At 40.8% G+C, this 13763-nt stretch overlaps 1 non-coding gene and 1 pseudogene across 1 annotated transcript; both read left to right on the top strand.

Moving 5' to 3' along the window:
* The first annotated feature begins 6934 nt into the window (after positions 1-6934).
* LOC143770744 (U2 spliceosomal RNA) lies at positions 6935-7122 on the top strand. Its single transcript, XR_013214719.1, has one exon. It is a non-coding gene; the product is annotated as a U2 spliceosomal RNA (small nuclear RNA).
* Positions 7123-13273: 6151 nt separating this feature from the next.
* Positions 13274-13493, top strand: LOC143771281 (U2 spliceosomal RNA; annotated as a pseudogene).
* Positions 13494-13763: the final 270 nt, after the last annotated feature.

The following is a 13763-nucleotide window of genomic DNA, read 5'->3' as shown; positions in this document are numbered from 1 at the left end:
ATTGACAAATGGTGTCTATACATACTCTCAGCATATTGTCACTGAATGTAAGGCAGATTAAGTCTGTGCCTAGGAGAGTGGCAATATTGGACTACCTGAGTAACCTGAATGCGGATGTGTATTGCATTCAGGAATGTGGGATTTCTGGTCCCTTAAGTGACAACATTTGGCCTTTGGGTCAGAGTGTGTGGTCTGGGTCTGTATGTAATAAAAATTCTGGGGTGGGGTTTTTGGTGAATGGTAGAGGGGTTAAGGTGGAGAGTTACACAGTGGTGGAGGCAGGAAGGTGTGTAGTATGTGAGCTTAATTGTAGGGGTTGGAGGGTGAGGGTGGTTAACATGTATGCACCGGTAGATAAGGGGGAGAGGTTGGAGATTTTTGAGAAATTGTCTGTTTTTTTATCTGGGAAAATGCCAGTAATTTTTGTTGGAGATTTTAATTGTGTGACGGAGGGGGATAAGATGGATATCACAGGTAAAAGACTCAAGAGTCTTGTTTCAGATTTTTCTTTTCATCCTTGGTAAACCTCCTCCTGCGACCTATAAGGCTGACAGGGGAGGTATAGAGTCTAGAATAGACCGTATTTTTTTCTCTCCAAATATTGTTTGTAGGGATTTCCAGCAGGAAGATGTCCCTTTTTCTGATCATATGTATTTGAGAGCACGGTTGGAAGGTAAGTGTGATTTTGTGTATGGTGGAGGTGTGTGGAAGCTCAATGTGCGTTTGTTGGAAGATAAAAGAATTATGCATGACTTTAAAAGGATGTATGTAAGATGGAGGAATAAAAAAAGTGATTTCGTGAATGTGCTTGTGTGGTGGGATTGGTTGAAGTGTGAGATTGGTATTTTCTTTAAAAAATGGGGTAGGAGAAAAGCTGCTATGAATTGGGCAAAGTTTAATGAGCTAAGTGTCAGATTGGAGTGGTTGCGAAAGTTGAGAACAATTGGAGTGGATGTGGATGATTTGATGTGTCAGGTGAAAGATGAAATTAAGAAATTTATTGAGGCAAAAGGTAAAGAAATTATTTTCCGTTCTAAGATTGAACACTTGGAAAAAAATGAGAAATGTACAAGGTTCTTTTTCAAAAAAGTGCTTGATAAGAAAACGGATATGCATGAGGTGGTGAGGTGAATGGTGAATGTGTGTGTGTAAGTGGTAAAGAGGTGTTGGATGAGGTTGTGCTGTTCTATAAGGAGTTGTATGGGGAAAAATGGTTTGATGATCAGATGATGAATGATGTGTTGGGGTGTCTAAATGGCCGACTGGGAGAGGATGAGCGTGGAATATTGGATGATGATATTGTGTTGGATGAAGTTAAAAAAGTGGTTATGTCTGCTAGTAAGATTAAAACTCCTGGGAAAGATGGTTTGCCTGTGGAATTGTATGTGAAGGAATGGGATACGATTGGGGCTGACTTGGTGGAAGTGTGTCAGTATATGTTTAGGGAGAATATGTTGAGTGATTCAATGAGAGAAGGAGTGGAGGTTCTGGTATATAAGAAAGGTGATAGGAAGGATTTGGGCAACTGGAGGCCTACCACGCTTTTAAATGCTGACCATAAGGTTTTTAGTAAGTTGTTGGCTAATCGGATGAGGGAAGTGATTGGTGGTGTGGTGGATGAAGATCAAGTGTGTTCGGTGCCAGGGAGAAGCATGACTGAGAATTTGGTTTTGCTGCGTGATGTGATTGGAGATTGTATGAGTCGTAAACAGAAATGTTTGGTTCTTTCAGTTGATTTTGAAAAGGCTTTTGATCGTGTGTCGCATAGTTTTGTGTTTCATGTTTTGGCCAAGATGGGTTATTCTAGGAATTTTGTGAGCCGTGTTAGGAGTTTGTATAGTAATGTGACGAGTGACTTTTTGGTGAATGGGTGTTTGAGTGATAAAGTGAGGATTAAGTCTGGAGTACGTCAGGGGTGCCCTATGTCCCCTATTTTGTTCATTAGTGTGATTGAGGTGTTGATGTGTATGGTTAGGAAGGATAAGGTTATGAAAGGTGTGTTGATTCCTGGGAGTGGTGGGAAGGATGTTAGAATTTTGAGTTATATGGATGATGTGGTGATAGGGAATGAGAGTATGGCTGCAATGAGTAGGGCGAGGTTGATATTAAGTCTGTTCTGTAGTGTTTCAGCTTTTAGGGTTAATTGGGCTAAGAGTTCTTTTAAATGTTTTGGTGATAGGAATGTTAGGATGGATGGTGTGAAATGTGAGGATGGTCCGATGAAGGTGCTTGGGATTAAGTTCAATGATGACTTAAAGGGAAATGAAAGTTGGGATGAGTGTGGGGAGAGAGTGGTGCGTAAATTGAATTTTTGGAGGTTAACACTAGAAGTCCCGGGAATTTCAAGATCCCCCCTGATGTCCTGAGAGAGGGTCAAATGACCCTCAGTCCATATTGACACCTTAATTAGCATCCTTTCATTTGTAATTGTGCTCTTGCCTGAGGAATCTGCAGGGCGGATTATCTAAGATAAGAGTGTGTAAACAGAAGGATGCAAGCTATTCCTGAGTGTGGGGGTTGCTGCTCACAAGAAAGAGATGCTGGCTTCACAGTGCCTTTTTTTGCCTGATCGTTTGCATCCTGTTTTGCAGGGGTTGGTGCAGAGAAGGTATAGTCATCCAGAGAATGGCCCGGGGTTCGCCTCTGAACTACAGGCTGGTTCCGAGGCGATCCTTCACAGACGTTCGCCGGCGACATGTCCACATGTGTCATGTCACCAGTGATGCCCCGGCGATGTGCACGCGCACATGATCGCCTGCACATCGCCGGGAATCATCTCCCCGTGTGACGGCCCCATTAGGGCCCAGGAGTGACTCCAAAACCCAGAACAGGTGTCAATCTTGAAAGAAAACTGATCAGAAACTGAAGTGTGTCCCTAGCCAAAGAATGTGAGCTGCTCCTGAGTGTCTGCCCACCCCCCCAGCTGCATTGCATTAGCAAATTTGCATGCAGCTTTACCTGCTGTGGGGGAGAAACCTATTTTGTTCACAGGAAAGAAAATGGAGAGAAGGCACACCATTGAAGAGGCATTGGAACTGATTCTGAGCAACACAAACCCTTCTGACTCAGATGGAGAAGACATAGTCCTTCAACCGGATTCGGACTCTGAGCTGTCTTCAGGTTAGGCTGGCTTCACACTCCCTTTTTGCCTGTTCATTTGGATCCTATGTTTTGCAGGGGTTGGTGCAGATAAGGGTTGGTGCGGGGCAGGTGTGGTGCGTGGGCAGTACGCTGCGGTGCAGGGTGGGTGTGGTGCCTGACTATCTTTTTTATTTTGAACCAAAACAAAATGCTTATTTGAAATTATTTATCTTGCAGATGAGGAGACTCCGCCTCTACCAAAAAAGAGAGCTCCGTTGGCGAGTGAGCCGACAGAGACCGCAAAAGATGGCACAGTGTGGCATGAAGTACAAGTGGGGAAACATCTCCATTTGACCCCAATAGAACCGTACCCTACAGATGGAGAGCCAAGTGCTAAGGCCAGACAAAGTGTCCAGAGTCGCCTTCAGAGCTTCCTCTGTTTTATCAGTCTTGACATGCTTCGTAGCATTGAAGAATGGACTACTCAACATGCACGTCACATGGAGCAGGTGGATTGGTTCATGGGTCTCCCGGAACTAATGGCATTTATTTCAGTCATTATCTTGCGGGGGTGACCAAGGTTCCATCACTACGTGACAGCTGGTTTGCAAACCTGGGAAACCCAAGGATCATTGCCACTATGACCCAAAACCGCTTTCAAGACATCATGCAACACCTACGCTTTGATGACATGTTCACGCGCAGTGAGTGAGAGGAGACCGATAAGTTTGCTGCAATCTCCGATGTGTGGAGATCGTTTGTCACCAACTGCATCGCATCCTACAACCCTGGTCGACACATCACTATTGATGAACAGCTTTTCCCATCAAAGACTCGCTGCTGTTTTCTGCAATACATTGCAACAAAACCAGACAAGTTTGGCATCAAGTTTTGGGTGGCTTGCGACTTGAAATCAAAGTCCATCTGTAATGTCCTCCCATATCTTGGCAAGGACCCCAGTTGTCCCAGCGGGGAGAGACTGTCCGAAACTATAGTGATGAGGCTGATGGAACCATTCATGGACAAGGGCAGAACTGTAACCACGGACAATTTCTTTACATCATTGTCACTTGCACAACGACTGCTTAGCCGGGGAACCACTATCCTCGGCACAGTCAACAAGAGTCGCCGGGAAATTCCTCAATCCGTTAGACAGATGGACCGCACTGAATTCACCACTCAGGTGTTTTCAACCACTGGTGCCACACTGACAGTGTATGCACCCAAACGAAAGAAGGCCATCTACATTCTCAGCAGCATGCACAGCGTGGTTGAGACTGAGGATACCAACAAAAGGAAGCCAAACACGGTCACACAATACAACCACGCAAAGTGCGGTGTGGATGTAATGGACCAAATGGTGCGGGAGTACAGCGTGCGTGCAGGAACACGGAGATGGCCAGTCACAAAGCAGTGACGTCATCTAAGGCCCTGAACACACTCATTGTTAAGAAGAAAGGCTGCCGGAAAGAAGCCGAGGGTGAGTATATTCCTATTAGGTATATACTCACCCTCGTACGTGCCCTGCTTCTTTCCGGCAGCCTTCCTTCTTAAGAATGAGCGTGTTCAGGGCCTTAGATGACGTCACTGCTTTGTGATTGGTCGCGGCGGCCCACGTGACCGCTCAGCGACCAATCACAAGCCATGACGTAATTCTCATGGCCTAAATTCCTAGAATGAGGAATTTAGGACCTGAGAGAATTACGTCACGGCTTGTGATTGGTCGCTGAGCGGTCACGTGGGCCGCCGTGACCAATCACAAAGCCGTGACGTCATCCAAGGCCCTGAACGCGCTCATTCTTAGGAACGGAAGATGCCGATTACTACCAGGGCTCGTCAGAGGGTGAGTATATCAATATTTTTTATTTTAATTCTTTATTTTACACTTAAATATGGATCCCAGGGCCTGAAGGAGAGTTTCCTCTCCTTCAGACCCTGGGAACCATAGTATCCCATTGCACTGCATTGGGTTTCGCGTTTCGGCCAACCCCGACTTTTTTATAGGATCGGCCGATTTCACTCGACCCGACTTTTGAGAAAGTCGGCTTTCGTGAAACCCGACCCGATCCTATAAAAATAAAAGTCACTCAACCCTAGTAACCAGGGTAAATATCGGGTTACTAAGCGCAGGGCCGCGCTTAGTAACCCGATGTTTACCCTGGTTACCAGTGTAAAATGTAAAAAAACAAACAGTACATACTCACCTTCGCATCCCCCGGCGTCTGCTTCCTGCACTGACTGAGCGCCGGCCGTAAAATGAGAGCACAGCACAGCAGTGACGTCACCGCTCTGCTGTTAGGGCCGGCACTCACAGTCAGTGCAGGAAGCGGACGCCGGGGGACGCGAAGGTGAGTATGTACTGTTTGTTTTTTTACATTTTACACTGGTAACCAGGGTAAACATCGGGTTACTAAGCGCGGCCATGCGCTTAGCAACCCGATGTTTACCCTGGTTACCTGGGGACCTCGGCATTGTTGGTCGCTGGAGAGCTGTCTGTGCGACAGCTCTCCAGCGACCAAACAGTGATGCTGCAGCGATCGGCATCGTTGTCTGTATCGCTGCAGCGTCGCTTAGTGTGAATGTACCTTTAATTACAGAACAAAAGACAGTGAATAGAGATAAGATAAGCTATAGATAAAATCCTTTAGGTCATTTGACCCTTCTCTGGGTTTCAAAGGTAGAAATGTCAAATGACGCGTCTCTGGGACTTCTAGTGTTAAGAGAATTGACTAACTGGGAAGGTATTGATTATTAAGGCGGTTATTTTGCCTATTTTGTTATTTGTTGGGAATGTGTATCCTACTGCATTTGTGAAAATCAGGAAAACTGAGAAATTGATTTTTAATTTTCTCTGGGGAAGTCGCATGGAGAAATTGAAGCGGGAGTCTGTGTATAAGTTATGTGTGAATGGTGGTTTGAATTTTTTGAGTGTTGAGTTCTTTTTGGGGATTAGTTATGTGAAAATGTTTGTAGTATGTTTGGGGAAAGGTAATAAGTGTGCTTATATGATTAAGTATTCAGCTGGATGGATGTTGTATAGTTTGAAGTGGGTGAAAAGGGATGCTAGTGTACCAGTTGCTTTTAAGTGTCCGTTGTGGTATGCTTGTGTTGAGAAATTTGTTAGAAAGTATGATTTGTTGTCTGTTAGTATGAATGATTTTAGAGAAAAGAAAAAAGTTGTTAGGATGGTGCGTGAGGTTGTATGTGATATTAATGGATTGAGAGGTGAAGAGGTGTCTGAGATGTGGAAGGAACTAAGTATAGAAGGTGTGACGAATAGACAGAGATATTGTTTGGATGATGTTGCATGATATCTTGCCTGTTAGGGATGTGCAAAAGAGGAGGGATTTAATTAAATCTGAGGTATGTCCGAGGGATGGATGTGGTGCGAGAGAGCATGTTAGACATTTGGTTTGGGACTGTGATTTTGCGTATGCTGTATGGAAAGGTATAGGTGGTCTTTGTAAGGAATTGGCTGGAGTATCGTATCTTAATTGGAAGCTTGCAATGTTTGGAATGGGTGCGTGCAGTAGGGTGAAGGATAGGATTTTATGGCTGTTGGTTGTATGTGTGATTGTAAGTATATGGGATGCGAGGAATTTGTTAGTTTTCAGGAGGAAGAAAATGTCAGTTAATGAATGTTTGAGTTTGATTCTGTCACGTATGTTTGTGATTTACCTGTGTGACCAGAAACGAGGAAGTGTTATTGATGCTGAAGGGGTTTGGAAATTCAAGAAGTGGAGATTTCTTGTGAAGTTTAATTAGTGTTCTTTGTTGTGATTTTATTTTTTGACTATATACCATGTGTGATGAAGGCGAGTATCATTTGAAGCTTTTGATTGAGCATTGTGCTCTGCCTATCTGAGTTGGTAAAAAAAAAAAAAAATCTGTTCTTATCAGTTTAATATCTGATACATCCCCTATTTGGGGACCATATATTAAATTGATTTTTGGAACAGGGAGATGGAAGAAGAGCTTGCTCTGTCCACTCCACGCATTGACCCGTTATTGCAGTATCTCTCTGGGAACAGTGCACTCCTCTGATCCGGTTTCCAAAAACAGATTGAATTGAAATCAGCACAAAGTTGTCTTTTAACCCTTTATGTGAATTCTTTTCAGGGTCAAAGAAGCACATTTCAGATGCCAAATGTAGCATTTTGCTCGATTTCACTTGACCATTTGCAACATTTTGTGTGCCTTGCCTTGCTTTCACCTATGTATATCAAGCATTGTATTGCATTCAATATGCAATCAGTCAGTCAATCAATTTGTCTTTACTGGTTGCTGCAACAGGTGTGTTAAGATATAGGCCTTTTTTAGGCCTTTCTTACAGTGTTGCAAATATACTGTGTTGTCTACAAACCTAGGCCCCTGCTGTCAGCACTTGCTATTTAAATTGAAGTATCCAATGAGTAGTTCTGCCATACATACTGCATTTGTGACCGCATGAATTCTTTTTTGAAACATTGTCTCTCTCTTGTGGACCACCGACTTTTCAATGCGGTGTATTATATGCATTTTAAAAAAAAATAATAAGTAAAAATGGTGCCTGTGCTGACCTTGAATATGCTTGTCTTGTCCATCTACACCTGTGTGAGTATTCTAATGCTTTTGACCAACCAGGTGCCCTGCCTGCAGTAGATAGAATCTTAGCACGGAACATTCATGTGCTGTCACAATGGGGATGGAGGGTGTGGTCAAAGTAGGCGGAGTTATACAGATTCAAAACGCGTCGTGCACAGCTTGGACGAACACACACACACACACGCACACAGCAGAACTGTCATTGACAGCAGAACTGTCATTGAGAAGGCCTCCAGAGTTTGTGAAAATGTCTTCCCTGCGGCAATCTTTTGCTCTGTCTCCACAATGGGTGTCGGTTGTAGGCCTTGGTGCGGCCCACGTGGCACAGCGTGTCCAGGATCGCTTCTCGGCCTTTTGGCTAAGATCTGTAGTGGATTTTGTCAATTGGCTAAGGTGATCCGGGGGAATCTCATACACTCGGCCTTTTGGACTTTGGTCTAATTGTTGCTATTGGGTGCAGAGTAAACCTGGGATTGCCTTTTCTTCCTGGAAATCGTGTCCGTGGTCCGTGGAGTGGTGGTCGTTGGACGGTGGAAAGCGGAATTTGGGAGGAACTGCGATCGGTGTTCTTTTTTTTTCCTTTGGCATCTGGAAAAGGAGAGAAAATTATGGAAGAAAGGAGGAATCCTGGAGGAAGGAGGGAAAAACCAGGAGAGCAACCTGAATGATTATTTTTCGGAGCATTATCCGTTGAAAGATACCATCAGGTTTGTGGTAAGCCCTGGTTATCGGCAGGTGAAAGACTCACAATATATTTTTGAGGTTGTGTGCAAGCTCTTGAAGATCGAGAAAGAGCAGCTATTTTGTTTTCAAACTTTTTTTACACGAGGAATGTATGATGTTACATTATGCAGTACATCGCAATGTGAGAATGCCTTCGCTCTCTATGGAGCTAATAGAGGGAAGGAGGAACTGGAGGGAGTGAAGGTGATCCCCTCTTTCCAGTTAACAATGAAATTGTTGACTATTCATATATTTAATCCATTTGTTCCAGACTGTGATATAGAAAACTTCCTTGAGAGATATTGTGATAAGATCATTCCAAGGAAGCGTGTGGAAACAAGTTTCGGAATTTGGAATGGAAAGCGAGTGTTTTTGGTGCAATTTAAGAGAGACTCGGACGAGGAAGGTGGCGTGTGTAGGCCGCCGCAACAAGTCTACATTAATCATAGTCGCGGTTACTTGTATTTTCAAGGGATGCCGGATTATTGTCGTCGGTGCAAGAAATATGGACATAGGGATGAACAATGTAAACAATGCCATAGTTGCACCGGTGCTCCTCATCAAGCAAGCGAGTGCCCAAAAAGTAAAAGGGATGAAGAAATAATGGACACATCGTCAGAAGAAAAGCAGCAAAAGGCTAATAATGATGTGGAAGTAGGAATAGCTGCAGATGAGAGAAAAGAAAAAGAGGAAAGTGAAAATAGAGAAAAGGAGGAGACAGAAAGGAAGGAAAAAGAGGTCAAGAAAGGAGAGGAGGAAAAGGTGAAGAAGAAAGAGGAAAGGTCTAGAAAGTCACAAGAAGAAGAGGTGAGGAAGATGGAAGAAAGGAAAAAGAAGAGAGAGCAAGAGGGACTAAAGAAGAAAGAAGAACTGAAGAAAGAAGAACTGAAGAATGAAGAACTGAAGAATGAAGAACTGAAGAAAGAAGGAAAGAAACTGAAGGAGATAAAGAAGCCATATTAAGAGGGTTGGGGCAAGTGGTGCAAAAATGTCCTCCGCCCAGTAAAGGAAGTAATATAGGGGGTGTAGGTGGGAAGGAGGAGGGAGAAAAAAGTGATAGTTCCACAGTGGTAGAACCCACCCCTTCTAGTTCCCTATCACAAAGTCTTCCATGCGCGCAGGAGCAAATGGACTGCTCAAGGAAATCCTTAAAAAGAAGTGTGGAAACAAGCGTTTGAAGTGAAGTAGTTCCATGTGGTGGAAAAGTGAAGGCAGTAGATGCAGCGGACGTGTTGGGGGTTATTTCAACCTCAGAAGCATCGGATTTATCTTCTTCAGAGGTAGAAAATGAGGGCGGGGGGATTTGCCCTAAAATTAATGTGGATAAATGATTCGCTCATTGTCCCTGAATGTTCAGGGGTTTAATGACTTATATAAGAGAACTGCTTTTTAGGATTCTTTAAACAATGAAAATGTTGATTTTATTTTTCTACAGGAATGTAATTTAGTGAAAAAATTAAGTTATCAGTATCTACAGGGAATATGGAAGGGTAATTTATGTTTTTCTGGTGGGAATGAGTTAAAAGGTGATTGGGTTGGTTTTTTGTGTTCAAAAGAGTGGGAAATTGTAAGTCATGAAGAAATATACCCTGGGCGGATTTTAAGAGTGGATGTGGAGAAAGATGGAAAGAGAGTGAGGTGTTTTAATGTGTATGCAAATGCAGAGAAAGCCCTGAGACTACATCTGTTTGAATTATTGCTGTTGTTTTTACCTGGAGTAGATCCAACAATTTTAGGTGGGGATTTTAATTGCCACTTGAAAAATGTAAAAGATGGTTCAGCTTCATGTGTTAGAAATATTTTAACAGCTTTTAATCTTAAAGATGCATGGTTTTTAGATGGACAAAAAAGGAACATGAAATCACTTGGGTAGGGAGAGGTTTTTCTTCCAGAATAGATTATTTTTTTATATCACAGTCTCTAACATGTTCAGCTTTTAAAACGCACATGACACCTTTTTCTGACCATAAAATAATAGAATGCGTAATGGAGTTAGATGAGGAAAAAAGACCTTCACACTGGAAATTAAATGTATCACTTTTACAAGATGAGGCGGTTATGGAAGGTTTTAAAAAAGTATATGCTAACCTAAAGTGCAGAAAACATAGTTTTAAGTCTATTTTTAAATGGTGGGATTTTGCAAAGGAGAAGATAAAGGAATTTTTTATAAAAGAAGGGAAGAAAAAAGCTGCTGTAAAATGTCGTTTTTATAGTGATCTTAATGCGAATCTTCAATGTTTTTTTCACCTCATGAATAATGGATGTAATATGGAGGAGGAAATTAGGGTAAGGAAGGAGAAGATCCAAAAATGCCTGAAAGAAAAAGGTAAGGAAATTATTTTTAATTCACGTGTTAAAGTTTTAGATGAGGATGAGAAATGTACAAAATTCTTTTTTTCAAAAATTTGTGGCACAAAGGATTTTATGAAAATTTTGGAAGGGGAAAGAAGTTTGGAGGGAAAGAAGAGAAAAGCGAAAGAGTTTTATGATGATTTATTCTCGGTTAAGAACACGGATGTTTCACTAAAAGAACATTTTTTGGAAGGTTTGGAGAGTTTTTTTGATACAGATGATAAGTCGTGGTTAATAGAGAATTTTACTAAAGAAGAAGTTTTTAATACAATTAATTCATTACAAAATGGCAAAACACCTGGGGCAGATGGATTACCTATTGAATGTTACAAGTTTTTATGGGAGATTATAGGCGATGATTTTTATGAAGTCGTTTTGGAAGCAGAGACATCTTTTAGTGTCCCAGAGTCTTGGTGGGAGGGTCTGATTGTTTTACTTTTTAAAAAAGGCAATAAGGAAGAAATAAAGAACTGGAGACCAATTACTCTTTTAAATGCAGACTATAAAATATATGCAAAATTATTGGCGAATAGGCTGAAGAAGGGGATCAGTTCAGTAATAGATGTGGATCAGACATGTGCGGTACCGAATCGGAGAATTAGCGACTCATTGATTTTAATCAGGGATATCTTATGGGATGTTTCAGACAGAAAACAGAAACTTGCATTGATAACTTTGGACTTTGGGGCATCCCATTTTATCTAAAACTGAAAATAAAAAATCATGAGCAACTCTGTCGTACGCTTTTTCAATGTTTTTAGTAAACGTATTAAATCTTTGTACAGATCATGTTTTAGTAAAATATCTATCAATGGTTTTTTATCTGAGGAAGTGAAAATAAATTGTGGTGTAAAACAGGGGTGCCCCTTATCCCCTATCTTATTTATTTGTGCAATAGAGCCACTCTTAGCAGCTTTTAGGAGGGATAAAGTGATTAATGGCTTTTTTATTCCTGGGAGTTGCAATGAACAAGTAAAAGTTGTAGCATATCTGGATGATGTGACGGTGTTGGTGAAGGATACCAGAAGTATGAACAGAGCCATAAGAATGGTGGAATGGTTTGGAGGAGCACCAGGTTTTAAAATTAATATGGAAAAATCTGGTATCTTTACTGTTGGTGATTTTAACCTAGATTCTGAGTGTAAACTAGCAAAACTTAACGAAGTCAAAATTTTAGGTATTTATTTCTCGGGATCAGGTGATAATGTGAAAAATTGGGAGTCTTTGTTGGAAAGAGTTAGGAAAAAAATCTGTTTTTGGCAGCTCAGAGACCTAACCATGGAAGGGAAGATTTTAATTATAAAGCAGGTTTTACTCCCAATGTTATTATATGTGGCAACAATTTTTATTCCTCCAAATAACATGATGAAGAAGATTATTAAAGTATGTTTTAATTTTTTGTGGAAGTCTAAAATGGAGAGAGTAAAGAGGGAGGAGTTGTATAAGCAGAAGAAAAAAGGAGGAAAAGGGTTACCAGGTATTAGATCTTTCTTATACGCAAAATATATGGCTAACTGTGTAAGCACTTTAATAGGGCCAGATTCGAAGCTCAAACAATTTTCTATATATAATTTAGGTTTTTATATTAGAAATTATAAGTGGTTGGAGATGTTTTTAAATAGGCCCTATAGGTTTTTACCCCCGGAAAAATTACATTGTTTTAGAAAAAATTTTAAGAGATTTTAGATTAAAAACAGCTGATTTAAATGTTCTTAAGTGCCATAAGAAAATCCTGAAAATACTAGAAGACAGAATAGGTACTAGTCCCGTGGAACGTTTTTCGTGGAAAATTGTGAATGAGATTTGGATGAATGTAAATTATAGCTTTTTATCTAATGAGCACAAGGATCTACTGTGGTGTATTGTTAAAGATTGTCTGCCAACCCGTGAGTTCCAATATAGGAGGGGATTGGTAAGATCTGAGTTTTGTCCAAGGTCCAGGTGTGGTGACAGTGAAACACCCATGCATGTTTTCTGGAATTGCAACTTTGCACAAGCAGTATGGCGGAATGTGTGTAATCTGGTGAAGGCTGTAAGTACTGTAAATTTTCTAGATTTTAATAGAATATTTTATGGGATGGGTATAAAAGAAGAGGATTTTAAAAAAGTATGGGTAATTATAACGTGTGTGAAAATGGCATTGTGGAAAGCAAGAAACATTCTGATATTTAAACATAATGAGATAACAGTTAGCCAGTGTATTAAATTATGTCTAAGTTATTTGTATTTGTATTTTTGGAGAGATAAAATGTCGCTTGGTATGGAGAAAGCAAGTGAAATATGGAAACAGTCTGAATGGAATGTACTTACTGTGTAATCATTGTTTTGATATAATTTTATATCATATATCATATCATATATAATTTTATATGAGTGGAAAAGAATATAACAAAACAAAAAACTTAAAAAAAAAATGAGGAAAAATAATGATAATGTAAAAATAAGGAAAGTTAAAAAAGAAAATGAGATATTGGAAATAGAAAATATAACCACAAAAAATGGTGGAATGCACGATGATGGATTTGAGTCTTTTATTCTTTTTTTAATGGGAGTCTAAGACTTTGTAATCTGAGTGTAAAAAAAAAATCAAAAAAAAAATCTGTTCTTATCAGTTTAATATCTGATACGTCCCCTATTTGGGGACCATATATTAAATGGATTTTTGGAACAGGGAGATGGAAGAAGAGCTTGCTCTGTCCACTCCACGCATTGACCCGTTATTGCAGTATCTCTCTGGGAACAGTGCACTCCTTCTCTGATCCGGTTTCCAAAAACAGATTGAATTGAAATCACCCTTTATGTGAATTCTTTTCAGGGTCAAAGAAGCACATTTCAGATGCCAAATGTAGCATTTTGCTCGATTTCACTTGACCATTTGCAACATTTTGTATGCCTTGCCTTGCTTTCACCTATGTATATCAAGCATTGTATTGCATTCAATATGCAATCAGTCAATCAATCAGTCAATCAATTTGTCTTTACTGGTTGCTGCAACAGGTGTGTTAAGATATAGGCCTCTATTA

The sequence above is a fragment of the Ranitomeya variabilis genome, chromosome 4 (genome assembly GCF_051348905.1).
Source record: "Ranitomeya variabilis isolate aRanVar5 chromosome 4, aRanVar5.hap1, whole genome shotgun sequence".
Classification (NCBI taxonomy): Eukaryota; Metazoa; Chordata; class Amphibia; order Anura; family Dendrobatidae; genus Ranitomeya; species Ranitomeya variabilis.
This window is presented reverse-complemented; position numbering and strand designations above follow the sequence as displayed.